The sequence below is a fragment of the Sinocyclocheilus grahami genome, unplaced genomic scaffold, assembly GCF_001515645.1.
Source record: "Sinocyclocheilus grahami isolate Dianchi unplaced genomic scaffold, SAMN03320097.WGS_v1.1 scaffold177.1, whole genome shotgun sequence".
Classification (NCBI taxonomy): Eukaryota; Metazoa; Chordata; class Actinopteri; order Cypriniformes; family Cyprinidae; genus Sinocyclocheilus; species Sinocyclocheilus grahami.
In genome coordinates this window covers 796,895-807,052 of record NW_015505356.1, presented here as the reverse complement: position 1 = coordinate 807,052, position 10,158 = coordinate 796,895, and the positions used below count along the sequence as shown (strand labels likewise).

Sequence of the window (10,158 nt, the reverse complement as noted above, 5' to 3'; positions counted from 1 at the left end):
TCGTTTTAATATTTTAATGCATCAAGTTAAATTAAATGAAAATGAAAAATGCTGCCTTAGCAACTAAATTGAGAAAATAAGTTTAAGGTTTTTTCATATTTGTCAGTTAATGTTTAATTTATTTAAAGGAACGAAACTGTTTTAGTTTAGTAATTTATAGTTTTATTTAACTTATAGTTTTAGTTAAATACAATAACCCTGCCACCTATCTGAATAATGCGGGGGAAGTCTCCTCCTCAGTATCTATAGTTATTATAGCCATGATTCAGCTTACTTTTCGAAGTAATTTCCCAATTTTAAGTACTAAAACTGAAGATGTATTCTTGCCCTTTTATGTACATGTACATGTAACTGTACTGCTGTGTTGTCTGTATAAATAAATAAATATATGTACATATATTTATGGCAATGTACATGCACTGAATCATAATGAAAATAATTATATATATATATATATATATATATATATATATATATATACACACACATTATTCTCATTATGATTCAGTGCATGTACATTGCCAAACATTAATCATCCAACAGACTTCATTATTTACTTCAAATAAACAAACATCATTATGTAACAATCCGTGTGTTTCTGTGCGACACTGAAACGTTTGTCTCGAACTCCTTCGGGACATTTTGTCCTGCAGTCAAATTGAATCTATCATTATCAACCCAAGACGACTCGAGCACGATGATGTCTGATTGTCTGATTTGCTTTAGCGAGTAAATTTGTCTAGTGATTTGACGAGCAGCTGCGCAATTCCCCAAGAATGTTTGTGACGATGTTGCGGATTGATTACGAGTCCTCTCTCTTTCTCAGCTCCGGGATTAATTCAGTTTGTCTGGCCCTGCTGGATCAAGATGGCGCTGGCAGAGGCGGGCCATTACTGCCTCTTCTTTGCTTATTTTAGCTGCGCATTCATTTAGAGACTTATCTGAAGATTAGTCCTAAAAACAATCGGAAGATTGTGTCACGTTTGACGTTCTTTACCTCATATAATGGACGAGTTTCTGGCCTTCCCCGACTTCAGATGATCAATCCAATCGAGTTTTTCGGTGATCGATCTCAGTGCTCAGCCTCGACGCGCCGCCATCTTCTGCTCTCTGATCGATTGATAGTGGCCGAGCGAATGGGTGGCAGTTACGCACTAACGCGCATGCGCGAACTTTTCCTGTAATTGTTTTGACCACATGACGGCGAGCTTTAGCTATTATTAAATACACTGATCAAATCATAAGACCAGAGTGAGGAAATGTCTATAAAATAAAACGCAGTTAGGTTATGACTTGGGTCATTAATGCATTTTAAACACCACCACGAGTTACATAGCCTATTAAAATATGGTTATGATATATGCAAATCTAAGGGGTACATTTTTAGTGCACATTTTAGTCATTAACTAAACAGTCAACCATTACTATGTCGCTTTGGGCAAAAATGGCAGGCCTACTTCTTTTCTTATTTAGGTGATTGGATTTACTTATAAATTAAGCTCATTAAAGTTATTACATTCCCAATTCACAATCAGATCTGTAATACTTATTTATGATTTATTTTTTAAAACTCATGTAATGTTTATAATATACGCTTTCAGTGCTGGAAAGCAGTGCCTAAACCAGCTGCTTTTCTTGTCTTAGTTGGTCTGGTTTTAAAGGGGTCATATTATGCTTTTTTAAAGATCATTATTTTGTGTATTTGGTGTAACAGAATATGTTGACATTTGGGCATTTTCAGCTGATTAGGCTTGGGGTTATAGCTGATTTCAAAAGAACTGTAAAAAAATAATGTCTTAATATGTAAAACGGGTGCTTATTTTTTTATATCGTGAAAAGCGCTGTACAAAATAAACTTATTTACATGCATTTGTACAAACCCGATTCCAAAAAAGTTGGGACACTGTACACATTGTGAATAAAAACAGAATGCAATGATGTGGAAGTTTCAAATTTCAATATTTTATTCAGAATACAACATAGATGACATATCAAATGTTTAAACTGGGAGAAGGGCTCTGTGGTCGGAAAAGTTTTGTGTGATGAGGGTTTGAGGTTGAGAAAGGGGCTCTGACAAAAACTCAAAGATAGGAAAGGGAGAGAGATACGGAAGGAGAGAGAGGGGGGTTGAGTCAACAGCTGGCATTCCAGACACTCACTCCCTGAAATAGCCGTTCCCTTCCTCTCTCGTTCTGTGTGCTCTCCATCCATTTCTCTCCAGCCTGCCATCCACAGCAATTTGCCGTGATTTGCAAACGCACTCTCACAAGAGGCGTCAGAGGCTGTCAACCAGAAAATTATAACACATGACCCAAGGGTGTTCATCATCTCTGCATAAACAACAATGCTGAGGAATGCAAGTTCAGACAGTGGGTTAACAGAAAGATGGAAGGAATGTTGATGAGAGCGTGAAGTTGAGGGAAAGATGACGTTAGGAAAATGGATTAGGAGGCATTTGTTTTCAAAGGAGAGTTGTTAATAATAGCCAATTTGGTGCTGGTTTACTCCTCATTACAGAAAAAAAAAATTTTCTCTCATTTATATGTGCAGTTTAATGCACTGATTTATAATTATAATTGATAATAATATAATTATAATTATTTTCATGTTACGGTCAATATCCGATCGATAGCAAATATTACAATTCTATAAAATTTTGTGTAAATAAATAAATAAAGAGTCCTAAAAGTGAATTTTAGGCATCACAGCACTATAATGTACAATATGAAAAATGGATACTGATTTGCTAAAGATTGCATTTAACAGTGTTATTAAATTATTAGTGATTTTGATATTGCTCATCCCTATAGTGTTAAGATAATTCGGCCATAAATGAAAATTACATCATTATTTACTCACCCTCATGTTGTTCCAAACCTTCTGTGGAACATAAAAAATATATTTTGGGATATTTGTTTAGTTATTGTTTGGTTAACAATATTTTTCAAAATATCATCTTTTGTGTTCCGCAGAAGAAAGTAAGTCATAGAAGTTTGGAATGACATGAGGGTGAGTAAATGACGACAGAATTTTCATTTTTGGGTAAACTATCCTTTTTAGATAATTGCACTTGAAGTATTGAATGTGTTCAAACGATAAACAGCATTTCTTTGGAGCCTCTGTGTTGTCCAGAACGACAAATCTAGTGTCCTCTCATGGCATGGAATCACACTATATCACTTTCAAGACTTTCACAGATTGTCTAAATCTAGCCGAGAAACTTAACATTAACTCATACAGCTTGTCAGCAATGTAGCTCTTCTAATTTGATTCTGTGCTGGAGAGAGAAACAGAGAGAGAGAGAGAGCAAGAGCAGGAGAGAGCCTTTAATCAGCCAACTGTATAATCGCGACTAGCACAGTTTGTCCTCAGGCTTAGTGTGAGCTCACTTCAAAACGTTCACTTGATATCTTCCCAAGTATTCAGCTAGTTAGCTATGGATGTCATTGGACAGCCCTCAGGGAATGGTTTTGTTCCAGCATGAATAAACATAAGGGTTTGTTGAGATACATGGGCCAAAGTTTGAGCTTATATATAATAATATATAATAATTTCATCAAAAATACCGTAAAAGAGTAATATCGTGCAATATTATTGCAATTTGAAATAACTGTTTTCTATTTGAATATATTTTAAAATGACATTTATTCCTGTGATGGCAAAGCTGAATTTTCAGCATTATGACTCAAGTCTTCAGTGTCACATGATCCTTCAGAAATCATTCTAATATGCTGATTTGCTGCTCAAGTATTGGTGCTCATCACAGGATTAAACTACATTTTTAAATATACTGAGATAGAAAACAGTTAATTTAAACTCTAACATTTCACAATATTACTGTTTTACTCTATTTTGATGAAAATAAATGCAACCTTGGTGAGCATAAAACACTCCTTTCAAAAAAACATTTAAAAATCGTAATTATTCCAAACTTGTATATATTATATTTAAAGAAGTTAAAGAAGCTAACGATCAACGATCCTTTCGCCTTGGTGAGCATAAAACACTCCTTTCAAAAAAACATTTAAAAATCGTAATTATTCCAAACTTATATATATTATATTTAAAGAAGTTAAAGAAGCTAACGATCAACGATCCTTTCATTGTCTGTAAGTATCAAAGTATGTATATACATTACTATTGGTACTGTATGCATGTTGAAACACATTTTATACAGTATACAGAGGGTCCTTGGCCTGAAAATGGTCCAAGGTCCATTGCAATATATCTAGCTCTAGAGTTTGAGTTTGTGTTGTGTTACACTATTTGTGATTCTGTCAGCTGCTGATCATTACATAATATAGGATTATCATTGTCGCTCAGTGTGAATTGCTTGTTTTGGTAGGACTGAGAGACAGAAGTACAAGAGAGACAAACAATGCAGCTGTAAATACAAAAAACAGAGACTCAAATTATAGTACCAAAACAAATCATACAATAATAAAGGCTGAGATGAGAAAGAAAGTGCATTTAAATAGCCTGGTGGCCTCCACACACATTGGTCAATAACATTTTATTTATTTTATTTAATTTTTTTACATTTGCAGCTGTCATGATTCTATAAAAAACAACCCAAGTCTGAGAAAAACAAATTGAAATTGACAGGGAAAACGAACAGAGTGTGGAATGACAGAGGGTAGCCGCTCATCAGTCATGGAGGGAGGGAAGGATTATTATTGTGACATTTCACACATATTCACCCTGTGATCCAATCACTCCTCTAGGAGTAACAGATTGAGTCTGTCAGTGGGAATAAAACAATTCCAAAATGATCAGGGAGTTTCAAATTTCAAATAAAGTGAAATTTCACCTTTTGTCACTCAAGTTTGCAATGAGGGTTGTGCCACAAATTATGGGATAAACTTAGAGAGAAAAATCCAAAACCAAAGGACATGAAATTGTATCAAGTCAATAAGATGAGTTATAATAATTAATATAGTTAATAATACATATGTGATAAAATATGATAGTGTGTGTATAAATATGTTTGTATAACTATATATAAATATATAGACATTCACATTTATATGGAATATATGCACACAATTTGAATATATACAATATATATTGTATATATATATATATATATATACAATATATATTATATATTGTATTATATATATAATATATATATATATATATATATATATATATATTATATATCATTGTCGCTCAGTGTGAATTGCTTGTTTTGGTAGGACTGAGAGACAGAAGTACAAGAGAGACAAACAATGCAGCTGTAAATACAAACAACAGAGACTCAAATTATAGTACCAAAACAAATCATACAATAATAAAGGCTGAGATGAGAAAGAAAGTGCATTTAAATAGCCTGGTGGCCTCCACACACATTGGTCAATAACATTTTATTTATTTTATTTAATTTTTTTACATTTGCAGCTGTCATGATTCTATAAAAAACAACCCAAGTCTGAGAAAAACAAATTGAAATTGACAGGGAAAACGAACAGAGTGTGGAATGACAGAGGGTAGCCGCTCATCAGTCATGGAGGGAGGGAAGGATTATTATTGTGACATTTCACACATATTCACCCTGTGATCCAATCACTCCTCTAGGAGTAACAGATTGAGTCTGTCAGTGGGAATAAAACAATTCCAAAATGATCAGGGAGTTTCAAATTTCAAATAAAGTGAAATTTCACCTTTTGTCACTCAAGTTTGCAATGAGGGTTGTGCCACAAATTATGGGATAAACTTAGAGAGAAAAATCCAAAACCAAAGGACATGAAATTGTATCAAGTCAATAAGATGAGTTATAATAATTAATATAGTTAATAATACATATGTGATAAAATATGATAGTGTGTGTATAAATATGTTTGTATAACTATATATAAATATATAGACATTCACATTTATATGGAATATATGCACACAATTTGAATATATACAATATATATTGTATATATATATATATATATATACAATATATATTATATATTGTATTATATATATAATATATATATATATATATATATATATATATATTATATCACTCAATCCTTTTAGTTACGTCAAATCTATTTTTTTAACCCATCAGGTTGCCATGACTTTAACAAGATATACAACTGTCTAAAAACTCTAAATTTTAATATTTGTTTTCGGTGAACACTTTTTTCTTATATACCATCACACATTTTCATTTATGAAATGCTGAGATGAAAAAAAAGCTATTACATGTAAAAATGTAGTGCAGTTTTTGTCTTCATTAGATATATTTTAATATGTATCAATATAGCCATATGTGGTGCATGCATATATTGCAGTGTATTAACAAATTTAAGCACTAGTTTCCCATATATGGAAATGTATTATTTCATATTTTATCTTTCAGTTTTTACCATATATTTTTGTTTCGTAAGGGACAAGATGGTAGTAAAATGCTAATTGTGTGAAATACAGGATCCAAATGATGCATTAATGTTTTTATTGTCTGAAATAGCTTATTGGAATGCACTGTCACGTGATTAAATTATAATATTAAGTATTTCCACACAGCACTGTGTCTGTGTGATTTTGGAAATTCTGTGTGAAATGAAGAAGCTCAGTGAAAATGAGGGATTGTGTGTGCGACATTGAGTCAAGTGAATGATTTGTGTGGTGTGTGATTGCTTTAACCTTGAATGAAGGTTAATGCAAAACGAATCAGTGCTTAAACAGAGACCATATAAGGGGGCAATCACATTCTAAATTATGCAATACATGAGAAAAGCTGGGTACACATTTTTTTTATTCAAGCTTCTCTTTTCACCTGTTAAGAAATGTCGTCAGGGCTCATTAAAGCATGTGAGTGATGAGTCCTGATGACAATTCTAAAGGTCAGTCTGGTTCTATCACTTTCTGCTCTCTCGGCCTTAACAACAAAGATTCATAACACATCACAGGTCATTTCATTAACCACCTAATTAAAAGTTCCAAAAGGCCACTATGAGCTCTGTCTCAATTACATTTGTGAGATCAAAATGAATTTCAGAGAAAACAAAAAAGGAAACTTCAATTTCACATTGTTCCAATTCAGTGACTGCCCAGAGGCAAAGCAGGAGAGGACGTGGTGCACCATAAATAAGTTAAAGCTTAATTTTCCTTTCATGCTACATCTGGTGACGCCAGGGTAAAGAGTTGATATTGACCTCAACGGTCTTTCATGAGTCAACAGGCTGAAAGGTGAGCTCTCTTTAAAGTTTATTTTTTAGTTTTCAAGTGACTTTGGGTTGGCATTAATTAATTCAAAATATTTTGGAACTTCCTAAGTATCTGTTTTGTCATGACTAGGAATAATGTGTCAGTCGTACATAATCGTGATGACATTACGATGTCCTGCTTCTTACAAGGCTACTCACCAAATAAATAAATGCATGGACATGAAACCATGATTATTTTTTTATTATTTTATGATTTTTATAATTGTTTATAATTTATAATTTTTGTAATTGTATAATTGTACTTATAATAAGAGTTTGCGGATTAATAGCATGGTGAGTGGTCTGATACAGCGTTGCCATAGCACCTTATTAAGCTATTTTCTTTGAATGTGCAAGGTAAATAACTAGGAGAATACCAAAGTTCAGTAAATGGAAAAACTTTGCTCTACAAACCAATATGTTTATGATTATGATAATAAATTAAAATAATGTGGTAACAAATGCCTGTTACCAAGCAGCAAACAGAACTGTTTTTGTATAGGTAAAATAAAGTTACAAATGGCCATGTTACGTCAATTCTCTTACATTAAAGGTACAGTTCACCCAAAAAATTTAATTTTGTCATAATTTACTTAACGTTACCCTCAAGTTCTTCAAAACCTTTATGAGTTTCTTTATTCTGTTGAGAATAAAATGTTATGAAGAATGTGAGTAACCAGACAGTTGACGGTAGCCATCGGCTTCCATAGTATGGAAAAAATACTATGGAAGTCAATAGCCCCTTTCACACAGTAATACCAGTAAATTGCCGTAAAAAAACTTTATCTGATAATACAAAAGTGCACTGTTCACACAGGCAACGACGTTCCTTCTTTTTACCGGTAAAGCACCATTCACACATCTGAAAATAAAATACCGATAAATTCTGTGATATCATTAACCAGAAATGACTTCTTAATGGCTGCGCCTCCCAGGGTTGTGTTTGTAAACATGGAGGGGTATTTGAGGTCAGTGTTTTTGTTGATGTTTTCATTTTTGTGTCAAACGTTCACATTCATGCAGCTGCTTTTGGACCAGAGACATTGTATTAGATGACTTCTATGGGATTAGATCTCTGCCACAATTCTGCGTGCGAAAGATCATATTTTGAGCGCGCAAAAAAGTGCGTTTTGCACATGCGCGAACTGAGTTTTGTGAAGAAAATGTTTGTCTCGCGAAGAAGAAGAAAGTATTTAGAGCGCACGAAAATCAATTTTGCATTTAAAATACGTTTTTGGATGTGTGCAGACCTTCTCTTTTGCACGTGCAACGTTTCACTAGCTTGCTCACCTGATGCCCATCCTCAGTGGTCTCTAAATGCCAACGGCTCGCTTGCTCAACACAACCCAGCATTACAATATGCCATAATTCCAGCCAATCAGAGACCAGACTGCTAAATTCTGATTGGCTGCCTTGACAACCAATCACAATATTCCTTGCATTACCTCGACAGCAGAAGAGGAAAAATACAGTGCATGCATAATTAGATTACAAGTTGATATTCTGATCACATTTTACCAATTCCAAATGACATCAATCTTAATAACTACTATTAATCTTGTATTTAATCATTTATAATTGATATATAATTATTCATGAAGGCTGGAAATGAAAAATTTCTTATATTCAGGTCTGCATAATTATTAAGCAGATTTTCTTTTACAGATAAAATGAACCAAAAAATAGATTTAACTCAGACTGAAAGTCAAAAATTATTAAATGCCCATGAGAAATATTCAAAACTAATACAATACTAGAAATTGGTAAGTTAATGTACAGCCATTGGACAGCAAAATGCTCAGTGGGTCAGCAGGGTCAGTCAAAAACATGTGGAGAAGAAAAGATGCATGTTAACAGCAAAAGAATTAGGAATTAAAGTGAAGAATTAGGTTTGAAATCACCAGGAACCATTTAGTCTCCAGCGCCACCATTTTCCATAACTGCAACCTACCTGGAGTCTCCAGAAGTACAAGGTGTCAGGTTCTCAGAAACTTAGGTTAAGTATAGAATCCTAAAAAATTACCCCTCCTTAATAAGAATCACATACTGAGGTGTAGTAAAATACTTGAAGCTTTATAGACAGATAAGTTGAGAGTGACTTGAAGGACCAGCACCACATCCTCTTGTACCAGTGTTTGAAGAATGTATCTGCCAGAATCTGGCAGTAAGTTTTGGAAGTTCATTTTTAGTCCATCTCGAGATTTTATCTGTAGAAGATAACCTGCTTAATAATTATGCACCCCGGAATATAAGGCGTTTTTCACTTCCAGCCTTCATGAACAATAATATATAGGTTATAAGTGATTAAATACAAGATTAATAGTAGTTATTAAGATTGATGTTGTTTGGAATTGGTAAAATGTGCTTGGAAAAAAATATAATCAGAATATCAACTTGCATTTAATTATGCATGCAATGTATTTTCTCTCTTCTGCTGTCATCAGCAATGCAAGGAATGTTGTGATTGGTTGTCAAGGCAGCCAATCAGAATTTAGAAGCCTTGTCTCTGATTGGCTGGAATTATGGCATATTGTAACACTGGGTTGTGTTGAGCAAGCAAGCTGTCGGCATTTAGCGAGCACTGAGGGGGGCATCAGGTGAGCAAGCTAGTGAAACCTGGACACGCAAAAGAGAAGGTCTACACACATCCAAAAACATATTTTAAATGCAAAATTGATTTTGGTGTGCTAAAAAATTTTCTCCACAAAACTCAGATCGCGCACTGCAAAATGCACATTTGTAAGCTCAAAATACGATCTTTCGCGTGCAGAATTGTGGCAGAGATCTAACCCTATAGACTTCAAACCGAACTACACAGCGAGGAGTAAATGCGTCATCTGCGTCAGAATGTTATGATTGACCCAGAGTTTTTTTTTTGTGAACTATCCCTTTAATAATTTACTTGGATGTTTTTTTTTAATGATATGAACAATTTCATTAAGAGCTCACTTTGCAT

At 33.7% G+C, this 10,158-nt stretch overlaps 1 protein-coding gene across 2 annotated transcripts in view; it reads right to left on the bottom strand.

The window, feature by feature from the left end:
• LOC107593931 (zinc finger and BTB domain-containing protein 17-like) overlaps positions 1-1,118 on the bottom strand; it is a 9,342-nt gene extending 8,224 nt beyond the window's left edge. For both annotated transcript variants that reach the window (XM_016283831.1, XM_016283832.1), the window contains exon 1: positions 998-1,118. The gene's annotated coding sequence lies outside the window, so the exon portion shown is untranslated. The remainder of the gene's footprint in view (positions 1-997) is intronic.
• Between the last annotated feature and the right edge of the window lie 9,040 nt (positions 1,119-10,158).